The 12190-nt window shown below is 40.7% G+C and overlaps 1 protein-coding gene across 10 annotated transcripts in view; it reads left to right on the forward strand.

Moving 5' to 3' along the window:
• Positions 1-297: 297 nt before the first annotated feature.
• OSBPL6 (oxysterol binding protein like 6) overlaps positions 298-12190 on the forward strand; it is a 200840-nt gene continuing 188947 nt past the window's right edge. For 6 of the 10 annotated variants that reach the window (XM_087861747.1, XM_045806187.2, XM_087861749.1 and 3 more), the window contains exon 1: positions 298-457. The gene's annotated coding sequence lies outside the window, so the exon portion shown is untranslated. The remainder of the gene's footprint in view (positions 458-12190) is intronic. The other 4 variants (XM_087861761.1, XM_087861765.1, XM_087861769.1 and 1 more) reach the window with 1 other exon arrangement.

The following is a 12190-nucleotide window of genomic DNA, read 5'->3' on the forward strand; positions in this document are numbered from 1 at the left end:
CTATCTCTGAACACCAGGGGTTCCCACGGGGGCCGGGCGGGGGGGTGAGCCCAGGCGGTGGAACCCCGTGCGTCGGAGGCTCTGCGAACCCGGCCCGAGGCTCTCCCGGCGGCGCGGTGAAGGGTGCCGGCGGGGAGGGCGCGCAGCGGGAGCGTCCGCCGCCCGCGGTGCCACTCCGGCCTGGGCGGCTAGCGGGAGCCGGGGGCGGGGAGCCGGGAGCACCGCCCCGCCGGCGCGCCCCGCCCGTGGGAGAGGAGGGGCTGCGGCGCGGTGGACCACTGGAGGCGCAGCACAGCCACCGCCGCCGCTGTCGGTGCTGGAGTCCGCGGCTCCGCGCAGGCGGCGCCCGCGCCTCCGCTCCCCGGCCAGCCCGCGCGCCCGTCTGTCCGCCCGCCCGCCAGGGCCGCCCCCCGCCGCTGCCGCCGCAGAATCGGCGGTGCCGCTGCTCGCCTTCCAGGTAGGTGTCCTAGCTGAGGGGACCGCGGGAGCAGACACCGCGGTGCCAGCACCGCGGCCCGGGGGCATTGTGCGCGTCCGGAGGGCCGAGGACTCGGAGGGACGCGCGGGTGGGCAGCCGAGCTTTGGGCCCTGGAGGCGTCACCGCCCCCTGAGGGTTCCCCTGACGGGTAAGCCCGGGCGGCGGGGGCGGCGGTGCCATTCCGGCCCCATGGCCAAGGTGGGAGGGGGTGTCTGGGTCAAGGTCCCCCGCTCGCCACCCTCCCTTCCCCCTCGTTGTTGGGGAATTCCGGCCGCCTGGCTCTCGCGCCCGCATTCCTCCGCGCTGCCCGGCGCCCCCGCTCCTCCAGGCTGCCGGGGATTGAAGCTGGGGCCGGGAGAAGGACTGATGTAATTGTCAGCGGAGAACCGAACCCGCGCGGTGGGAGCGCCGGCGCCAGCGCCCGCTCCAGCTAACGCCTACGCCGCACCTCCCAGCGAATCCGGGGAGCCAAGAGGAGCGGCTGGGGAAGTTGTGCATTGGGTTTTATTGTGCGCGTGCACTGCGGACTGCCCTCGCGGGGTACCCCTGTCCACCCGCTGCTGGCTCCCCTGCAGCCTTCCCTGCAGCTTTGGTCCACACCTCCAGTCAGGGCCGAGTCTGCCTTCCCCCGTTCAGATCGGGACAGCGTTTGCATTGCAGTCAAGACGTGCTTCCCCTGCATCGAACCGGGAGCTGCCCGCAGATCGTGTCGCCGGGGATGCTGGGGGAGGAGGGGAAGGGAGACCTGGGAGGAAGCCGGGAAGAAGTAATGACACCAGCAGATTTTTTTTTTTTTTTTTTAAGCCTCTACTGTTATGGGCCCATCCGCATGACACCTTTGGAGCTGTTTTTGAAAGTTATGACCAGATACTGATTTTGTGGCTATTCTGTGATATACCTGAACGGTAGCTTAAACAGAGACCCAAAGCTGGGGAAAGCATTACATAATGGACATGAAGCAAATGACACGAAACTAAGTGAACCCAGTGGGTTGCCAGATTATTTTTCTCCCAGACGCAAAGTCCTATAGGTTTTTTTTTTTTTCTCCGTACAAATTTCCTTTTTTAAATCATTGAACTAGTTTTAGCAAATTGTATGTTATATTCACTTGTGATTTTTTTCCCTAAATAAGAAAACATTTTTCCTGGACATCTTTTCTTAAATTAAAAAAATTTCATGCTAGCGGATAGTTGTATATCACGGAGATGATTCATAAATGTAGTCTTTCATCAAGGTAAAATTTAAAAATATCCCGTCTTAATGTCATTAACTTTGTTTTCCTCTTGGTTGTGTTCTTTCCTCCCTTCTCCACCCCCATTTGTTTTTGGGAAGCATTTCTACAGTGTTAGGTACTGCAAGCTCACAATGTTGATATTCCTATCCAATGCTACAGCATTGCAGATACAAAGACTAATAATAAATGAAACAGAAGACCTCACAGTAACTCAGAGTGAGCAGAGTTCCCAAGGTCGAAGGGAAGCTGCAGTGTAACTCTGCTATAATCACCTATAAAGAATATGCATAGTCCTCATTGAGTTATAAGGAAGGTCCTGATTGGTGGAGTATTATTCCTATTATTCTTTTACCCCTGAATTTCTTGTGTTTCCCCCTAAAAAATAATTTTTTTCTCAATGTAGAAACAAAACATTTTCAAATTAGTATCTTTGCTTTTAGACAACCTAAAAATCCTGTTTTTGCTCATATTTTCAGTTTTGTTTTTGATAACTCAATTATACATTCAATGGGTGGATTCCTTTTGGGATATTGCAGTTTCAAATTATGATGGCTTATCAGATGTCTCTTGGTATACAGTGTGATGTGATTCTGCTGAACTTTTACAGGATCTCCTAAGTTTTCTTGTCCCTGGATTGCTTTAACCTCATGTTAACTTTACTCTGAGAAGAAGGATAAAGTCCTTCTAAGCTGAAATATTTGTGGTTGGAAATTTGTAGTACCACCACAGAAATACAATTAGGTTAATGCATAAGTAGGTAAAAGTTTTATGTGACTTTATTCATGAAGCTGTCGGATTAGGGAGAAGATTTAAATTTCATTAAAATGCCTTGGTTAGGTAGCATTCAGTGATCATTCAATGGATAATTACTTATGAACATCCATCTGTTCAAGACACTGGTCTAGGTACTCTGGGAAATACAAATAAGAATAAAAAGATGTCTCTGCCTTCAAGAGTTTGTCGTCTAGTTTGGGGGGTAAGTCATGAATTCTCAAGAGGTTTTTGTTTGTTTGTTTTTTGTTTTGTTTTGTTTTTTTAACTGCAAAGGTTAAGTAATGATTATAATACTTTTTAAAAGTTTGTTTTTAATCTTGCAAGAAAGATCTTAAACCACCCATTGACTTCTGGGAATGTTTTTCCACTCAACATTATATCACTATGATTCATTCATGTTGTATATAGCTGTAGTTCACTGACTTTCATTGCTGTACATTATTCTATTATGTGTCTGTAGCAATATATTTCCCTGTTCTGCCAATGGCTTTTTTTTTTTTTTTTCCACTTGAAAAAAATTTACAGAGAGTGCTGCTCTGGTCATTCATGCTTCCTGGAGCATGTGTGCAAGTGTTTCTCTTTGGTAAATACCAAGGTACAGAATTATTGATTTGTAAGATGTGCAGGTATTCAATTTACTAGATATTGCCAAATTATTTCCCAAAATTGTACTTGTACTAATTTGCACAAGCCAGGGAAATAAGCAAACACAAGTCATCAAATTCAAACAAGCATTTATATAGGGGTGTGTGTTGAAATACTTTTTTTTTTTTTTTTAAAGCAGGAGGATAAACTTAAAACCTAGGACAGCAGTTGTGTTCTGAGAGGACCAGGCGGATGGCATGGGGAGGAACACATAGGTAGATATAAGTTATTGGTAATGATTTAGTAGCTGGAGTAAGTTCATAGGTGATCATCATATTGAAAGAAGGAAGGAAGGAAGGAAGGAAGGAAGGAAGGAAGGAAGGAAGGAAGGAAGGAAGGAAGGAAAAGAAAGAAAGAAAGAAAGAAAGAAAGAAAGAAAGAAAGAAAGAAAGAAAGAAAGAAAGAAAGAAAGAAAGAAAGAAAGAAAGAAAGAAAAAGAGGGAGTAAGGAAGGAAGAAGGTCTCATGCATGGATCAGTAATAATTTAAAATTCTAAGGAAAAAGAAAATAAAGACAATATAGAATTATCATAAGGCAGACCAGACTCCTGTACCAAAAGACCCACAAGACGTCAGTTGAAGGATGAGGAAGCAGTCCCTGTGTATAGGCATGTACTGTGTAGAGTTCATGGCAGAGGCTTACAGGAAAGATGAGCAGGAAGTGGCCTTGCTGAGAAGAGGAACCTCAGCCATCTTGGACAGAGGAAATGAACAGAAGTAGAAGAAGCCATGGGAAATTTTCCAACAATGACCTACTCAAAGAGTTTATTAAAATGTCTAGAGAACTGATAGAGTGGTGGGGGGGCGTGGGGGCGGGGAAGAGATTCAAGGCAGGATCCCTGGTTTGGAAGCTGCTGATTGAGATGAGAGTTCTCCATTTGGAGAGAACTAAAAAGAAAGAATGGATTTTAAAAGATGCCGGGAGAAGAATCCAAGGCTTAAGATCCTAAGTAGGAGGAGGACGAAGGAGTCAAAGATGTTTCGCTTTAAAAGAAATAGAGAAGTTGTGGTAGGAGCTTTAAGTGTGATTAAGACATGTCAGGTGTGGGGTAATAGGTATTCAAGCTCATGTTTGAAGACATGAACATGGAGCTGGTGGGCAGTTAGGACTCTCACAGTGAAGACTGTGATTTTCTAATGATGTATCTGGTGCGTGTGGAAGAGTATCCGAGAGGGAAGAGTACATAAAATGCATTTGTGTAATTTTTTATTTCTTGTGTAAAGGAGGTAGATGATTAGTGGCTTAAGGTGTGAAGAAGATGTTTTGGATTGACAGGAAGTGGGTTCAGGGAATTGAGAGTGTGCTGGCATCACAGTCAGAAGAGTTGGAATCAGATCTTTCTTGACAGTTTACTAGTTGTGTGTCATTTGGGGAAACAAACCCCTCTGATCCTCGGTTATGCACATCTAAAATGAAGATACTAATAGCCACTTCCTGTGAGGGCAGGGAACAAGGTGTGATTGAGGGACTAGAGTCTTTAGGACTGATGTTTGCTTTCATACTATTTCCCATCTAATGTTGTGAAGTGGCACGTGCATTTATATTCTCTGACATATACTCCCTTGAAAAAGATAAAGGATTTCAACCCTTGAAGTTCTCTTCATTAAAATAGAGAGTTACTTATACTCTCCTATGGGGACAGGATAGGGCTTTTATTTCTAGGGCTATTTTGGAATAGCGTCATTTGGACTGAATACCATTTTAGCTGGCATTCTAATTTGTAAATAGTATGATAGGTATCCAGCATTTTCTCATCCTATTTTAAAATTGCTTTTCTGATTTTACTTACATTTCTTGACTTCTTCTCATCCTCTCTAATGTTCTTTTCTCACTGATTTCGCACCAGCTGATACAATGATTAGTGGCTGTATAGTTTTCTCTAAGGCAATCTAATCCTCAGTTGCCTTTCCTTGGCATAGTGATTTGGAGAACATCTTGACATCTTGCTGGTAGTTCCAACAGCAATCGAATGGAAATGTGGCAATATCTTAAAGAAAAAAAAAAAAGAAAAAAGAAAAAGAGAAAGACAGACATCCTGGAGGAAAAAGTTTGTTGTTTACTATTATAGTCAAAAGTTATCAAAAAGCTCCTCAGAGAGTAAAGGACTCTCGCCATAAGCCTCTGTTATTCAGGGAGGATTAGTCACATCTCTCGCTTCAGCTCTACATTCCCTACATCCCCTAAATAGATACAAATATTTAGTGATTTAAAGTCCAGACTGGACTCAGTAGCTGTGGTTAAAACAATGAGCTAAAATTAATTTTAGAGCTAACTGGCATGATATACATCTCACTCAGTGGAATTGCAGTGGAATTGGTGGTCTGCTCTTCTGGCGTGGTTCTGAGTGTCTGTGAACTTTGGAGGCAGTCCTGCGTCTGTACGTTCAATTACCACACCCCACGCTGATCACGTTCACGGAGAGGTGACCAGAGTCTGTGGGTCTCACGTGAACGTGACATGGGCCATCAAGTACCTTTCTTCTTTATTCAGCCCATCTTTACTGAGTACCTACTATGTACCAGACATCATATTAAGTGCTACCCAAGGCAGACTCGACAAAAAACAAATCACTGTTGAATATGTATGCGTGTGTGGGGGGTGGATCTGGCTTTGGGTTTGGAATTTGCATGAAGTATCTATTTTTTCTTTTGTTCCTTAAACTTTTTCCAGATTTATGTTTAGACCTCCTGGAATTGAGAGTGCTATGAGGAAAAAAAAAATGCAGTCCCTGCAAAGAACAGTTACTTTAAATGTGCTTGTATTTTAATGACTTTTTAAAGCAGAAGGCTTTAAACTCATGGTAAGTCCTTTTGTTATGAAGACACTTCAGTGTTGTCAAGTAGGAGAAAGACAGAGGTCAGGGAAGGGAGAGCTGGGTAGGTGAAGTCAGCTTTGTGAGAATGGAATGTGTCTTAGCGCTGAATTGATTTTTAAAGGGAAAAATAGAAAATAGACAAAGATGAATGGTTATTAAAAGATCCAGTTGTATTACAGGGAATTGACTGTATTGAATCATGATGGTCTCAAGATGAGGTTCCTGGTGGGTTACCCGAACCCTTCTCTTTGAGTTTGTGTTACTTACTTTGTGTAGTAGTATAGTTTTAAAAATCAGTTCTTTTTTTTTTGAAAGTTTATTTACCTTTTTAAAAATCTCTACCCCCAACGTGGTGTTCGAACTCACGACCCCGAGATCAAGAGTCTTCTGACCGAGCCAGCCAGGTGCCCCTTAGTGTAGTTTTTGTATTAAAATAAATCATAATGTAAATGTTGACTATTTTTAAATTGTAAGGATTACATTAATTATAGGAAGCAGAAAAGTCCAATGACTCTTTGTGCTGCTGGTTTGGCAGTTTCCTTGAAAGTAAAACCTACGCTGGGTGAGGATATTCCATCCAGCAGGACTAGTGTCTCAAAATCCATGGTAAGCTGTCAAACGGCAGAGCTAGAAAGGAGGCCAAAGCAGGTAGCTTACTATCCAGGACTGTCTACGGGATAACTGGCTTAGAGAGAGATTGTTAAGTATGTAACTTAGCTCTTAAGCTTCAAGTAAGTTCCAGTAAGTAAATATGTAAACAAGTTTAAGTAAAAGTAAGTTTAAATAAGTAAGTAACATTTAAACAAGATATTGGCAGATTGTCATTTGAATGTGTTTCTCCAGTGTTGACACTGAGTACAAAGAATTCATGATTAATACACCAAAAATTATCTTCTCCTTTAGAGATGATGGATTATGTTTTTCTCTGCTCACGAAGACCTATATATCAATTTATGAAATAAATGAAGAAAACACTCAGGCACTAGAAATACTCATCTTTGCTTGATGGCTGGTGCTTGGATTACCTTTATATTAGATTACTAAGATTTAGAGCTGAAAGAGGTTTAAAAAATCATCTATTCCAACCTCTCCCATTTTCCAGCTGGGTAACCTGAGGTCTGGAGACTTGCCCAGTGAGGTGCAAGCCCCACGTACAAATATAGCTGGAAGTTAATGTGCCAAATAATTTACTTCTGTTGGGGGGTAACAGGAAATAATGCTGTTCCCTAAATTATGGGTAAGTGAGTGGGAGAATGAACCAACAGCAACCTCTGCAGTGGAATTTTAACCTTCTTCTGTATCATTCTCCTTCTTGAGTAGCCAGTGTAGAAAGTGAAATCGTATCTAGATAGATAGATAGATGGATAGATAGATAGATATAAAATTTTCTTGGGTTTTTAGAGAAAAGACTTTGTTCTGAGAGTATGATGAAAGGAATGAACACTACAAATACCATTATTTAAAATTTTTTGCTGTTTGCTGTTTTGATCCCCATAATTTTGTCTTTAACTCCATGGGCAGGGAAGGATAGAGAAAAATTAAATTATCCCGGGCTAGATACTTTTGTCTTTTCCTTTGACATTCTCTTTCCCTATGCTAATATAAGAGAAAATCAAACTGTGGAGGGAATTGAGTCAGGAATGGAACATTAACTTCTACTTTTTTATCTTGCATCATATCGAGGCAATTCTCACCATAGCTCTTGAGACAGAGACCTAGCCACCTTTTGAAAAGAGCGTGGAAGTAGAAGGGAGAACAACAGCAGTATATTTTTAGAATCTTTTTTTCAAAAGTCAAACCTAAAATAAACCTGGCCTCAATTTTTAGGAATAGCTTTATTTCACATCTTCTATACCAGTGCCTAAGTTTTATCCTAATTTGAAGAAGTTGCTTTGATTTTTTAAATATGTAATACATTGATGCTATAAGTAACAAACTTATCAATTACTAAAGTTTAAAGAATAAAGTATCTAAAAGAACATTAAAAGTAAAAAAATTGTTTCATGTCATTTCTGGAGATAAAGTCTGATTTTATTTTAAATTAAGATAACATTTTTGCTTTCTGTTTATCTGTCGCAGCTAGACAATCTTTTGCATATTCGCAGCCCATCAGGCAACAATCTGAGCAGTTTTTGTTGTATAATTTTCCTAGAATAGAAAAAGTAGCACAGTTTGAATGGCATGTTGATTATGAAAAGACATTAATGAAATTCTTTCTGATCTCAGTAAACTTCAAATCGAAGCAAGAACTATAAAAAGAGTGTGATCTCCAAGGTAGGCCAAGCAAATGTAGGATTCACATGAAATTCCATGAAGAAAGCAATGAAGGAGCAAGTAAAATCTGCAAGAGCTCAGGGTAATGGAAGAGGAAGGTCAGGGAAGGAAGTAGATGGCTCTTCTAGCCCAGCTTGTCTTCCAGTCTCATTTCAATTCCATCTGATGGAGATCAGATATTAGGGAAGGGTATCTGTCTCTACACTTAAAAAAAAAAAAAAGCTTTTATTATTTTGAAGAATATGGAATGAGTAAAAGACTGATAAACTCTATTTAAGGAAAAATATCTGTACTGGCAGAAGATAAATATTACCACATGGGAAAGAAACTATAACATGTCACAAACAAGGTTTAACTCCTTAAGATCCAAAGAGCTCCTATAGATCAATTAAGGAAAATGTTAATCTAATAGGAGAGGGGGCAAGGGAATGAACAGTTCACAAAAAAGGAATTACAAGTGATACTTACAAATATGAAATTATGCTCAACTCATGATAAGGGAAATGCAATTTTAAACTATTTAACCTATTTAGTTGGAAAAGATTTTGATGTTTGTTAATACCTTATGGTGACAAGGCTTTGGGGGTAACTGACAGGTTGATGCATTATTGGTAGGGATACAAAATGGTACAACATCTATCAATAGCAAAATTAAAAATTCACCTACCTTCTCACCCCTGGAAATCTAAGAAATTTTTCTGTAGATCTACTGTACATCGCAAGATGAATTTGCGCAAAGATGTCGATTGCAATCCGTAATGGCAAAAGACTCAGGGAAAGCTAAATATCTAAATATCTATCAGTTTGAGATTGGTTAAATAATTAGGAGCCGAAACAAAACGAGGTAGCTATAAGTAACAAACTGTTATCAATTACTAAAGTTAAAGAAGTAAGATCATTTTATATTTGCTGATATGAAATGATTTCTAAGGTATAATGGAACAAATCAAGGTGTAGAGTGGGAGATGGCCATTGGTATTATATATGTGTATAGCTATGTGTATAACTGTAAAGACTATCTCTGGAAGATGGCATAAGAAACTGGTAACAGGGGTGCCTGGGTGGCTCAGTCCTTAAGCATCTGCCTTCGGCTCAGGGCGTGATCCCAGCGTCCTGGGATCGAGCCCCACATCAGGCTCCTTGCTCCTCTGGGAAGCCTGCTTCTTCCTCTCCCACTCCCCCTGCTTGTGTTCCTTCTCTCACTGGCTGTCTCTCTCTCTGTCAAATAAATAAATAAAATCTTAAAAAAAAAAAAAAAAAGGAACTGGTAACAGTGATTGACTCTGGGGAGGAAAACTGGATGGTTGGGATGGGGATGGAAAGGACACTTATTTAGGACACTTATTTAGTATGCCCCTTACTACCTTCTGGATTTTTAAACATGTGAACATATTATCTATTCAAACCAAGATCATTTTAAAATTTAAGAAGTACAAACTTTCAGTTATAAAATATTTAAGTCATGGGGATATAATGTATAACCTAGGGGATATAGTGACCAATATTGTAACCACTTTGTTTGCTGACAGATGTTAACTAGACTAATAAATGGGGATCATTTCATAATGTATAAAACTATCAGATCACTATGATGGACACCTGAAATGAATAGGATATTATATGTATGTTATATTTCAATTAAAACAATTACTTGAGGATCACTTTTACTGATCAAGAATGTTGAGTAATTGTAACCAAGCAGTTGTAACAAGTAGTTGTTAAACTTGTAACCAATAGCATTCCTTTGCAACTTTGGGGCTCATTATGATCTGATGTAAGAACACAGTAGTTACCATAAAGACTCTCCTTTACCCTGACATGCTAAAGTCCAAAGAAGAGGGAAACCGCAAGTGGTTGCCCTTTGGGACAGAGTTGTTGGCCCCTGCCCTTTCCACACCCAGGTCTCTCTCTCCCATCACTTCTGTCTCACCCCCTCTTACCTCATCATTCCTGAAACCCCACAGCAGGCACTATCCCCTACAACTTAGCGGTTCCTTCTTGTTCCCTGTTCCACCAAGGGTCTTCCTTTGGCTGCCCCTTGTGGATTTTGTCCTGCCAAGCAGAGCAGAAGCTTCTTTTTTGGGCCAGTTTATACTTGTTCAGAGTATTGGAAGTGAATGATCATTCTGATATTCTTTAATCCTGTCATCTTTCTCAGGATCATTAATTTATTTGACAAAATATCACTTGAGCACCTACTAAGTCAGAAAAGGACACAAAGTCAAAAAGTGCTCATGAAATTCACATTCTAATGAAAGTAAATAAAAAGTGAAAGACAGTTAATTGCTGTTTTAGATACTATTAAGAACTGTAAGGACAATAAACGTGATCGATGGGGCCTGAGAGCAGTAGGTAGTGGTGGTGGGTGTATGTTTCCTAGCACTGCTATAACAAAGTGCCAGGAACTGGGTGGCTTAAAACAAAAGAAATGTATTGTCTCAGTGCTGGAGGCTTGAAGTTCAAAACACAGGTGGGTCCCTCCGTGCCTCTTCTACCTTCTGGCAGCCCTACGTATTCCTTGGCTTGCAGTAGCGTAACTCGGTCTCTGCTGACCTTCTTCCCATGGCCTCCTTCCCATGTCTCTGTTTGTGTGTCTCCTCTTTGTATAAGGACACCGGTCATGATGGATTAAGGGCTGACCTTACTCCAGTATGACGTCATCTTAACTACATTGCAACGATCCTATTTATGAACAAGGTCATATTCTAGGGTATTGGGGGTTAGGAATTCAGCATATCTTTTTGGGAGATACGATTCAATCCATAACAGTGGGCTGAACTGACCAGGGAAAAGGCCTTCCTAGGTGAAGACATTTGAACTGAACCTCAGTGATGGGGAAGAGCAGGTTGTGAAATATCGGGGTGCAGATCCTTTCCTGCCAGAGGCAACAGCAAGTGCGAGGACCCAGGGAATGAGCCTGTTGGAATCTAAAGTTTTACATTCTTAAAAAAGGCAAAAAGAGTATCTGGTTTGGCCGGTTACTTTTATGGTTAAAGTCAATAGGATTTTACTTTTGAACACTCTTGGATGTTTTCACTCTTGGTGAGGCAGAAAGCAAAACATTTTTTCCTTAAAAAATAACTGCTGAGGGGGCACCTGGGTGGCTCAGTTGGTTAAGCGTCCAAATTCTGATTTTGGCTCAGGTCAGGATCTCAGGTTTGTGAGATCCATGCCCAGCGTGGAGCCTACTTGGTATTCTCTATCCTCCTCTCCCTCTGCCCTTCTGCCCACCCCCTAAAATATTAACTGCTGAGAAATCAGGCCTACAAGCAGTGGCTTATCACATCTTAAGAATTTTGTTGATTAAAAGTTTGCTTTGCATTTTAATATTAGAATTCTCCATCACTATTTTGGGGTTTATTAACCTAAAAACTTCAAGTATAACAACATCTGAGAATTAAGTAGACTTTGTAATAATAGAGATTATTTTCTAGAGATTAATTAAGGCTAAATATGGCCTTTAAAAACCTAACATCATATATTAAATTGTCATTTTCAACAAGATTATAACATTTTTGTAGTTCTCCTCTGTGATACCTAATGCTAAGTAGCATTAGCATGATTTTTATTACATATTCATGAAAATTCTTAGTTTTCTTGAATTTAAAAATTGATTCAGAGTACAGAAAAATCTATATGGAAATATAAATTTCCTGGGATGTTAGACTGGTACCATCTTTTAGTATTCAGGAGTTAAGATGAGGTAACTTAAAATATTATAATATTTAATGCAAAATTGACAGTATGATATTTGCATTAGGATATTATATATGCATACTTTAGCCAGAACTTTGATGTGGTTAATTCAGATATATTTGTTTATATTAGAGAAAAAATATTACTTATGAGTAACAAGCTTCTGTAAAAAATTCTGAATGAGTTAAAAAATGCTTATGTAAAATACAATTTTTATAGAGAATGGCTATTTAGGTAAAGCTTGGGGTTATAAACATAGACTGGGGCCAGTCTG

The sequence above is a fragment of the Ursus americanus genome, chromosome 1, assembly GCF_024610735.1.
Source record: "Ursus americanus isolate L20-20 chromosome 1, mUrsAme1.1.p, whole genome shotgun sequence".
NCBI classification, from domain to species: domain Eukaryota; kingdom Metazoa; phylum Chordata; class Mammalia; order Carnivora; family Ursidae; genus Ursus; species Ursus americanus.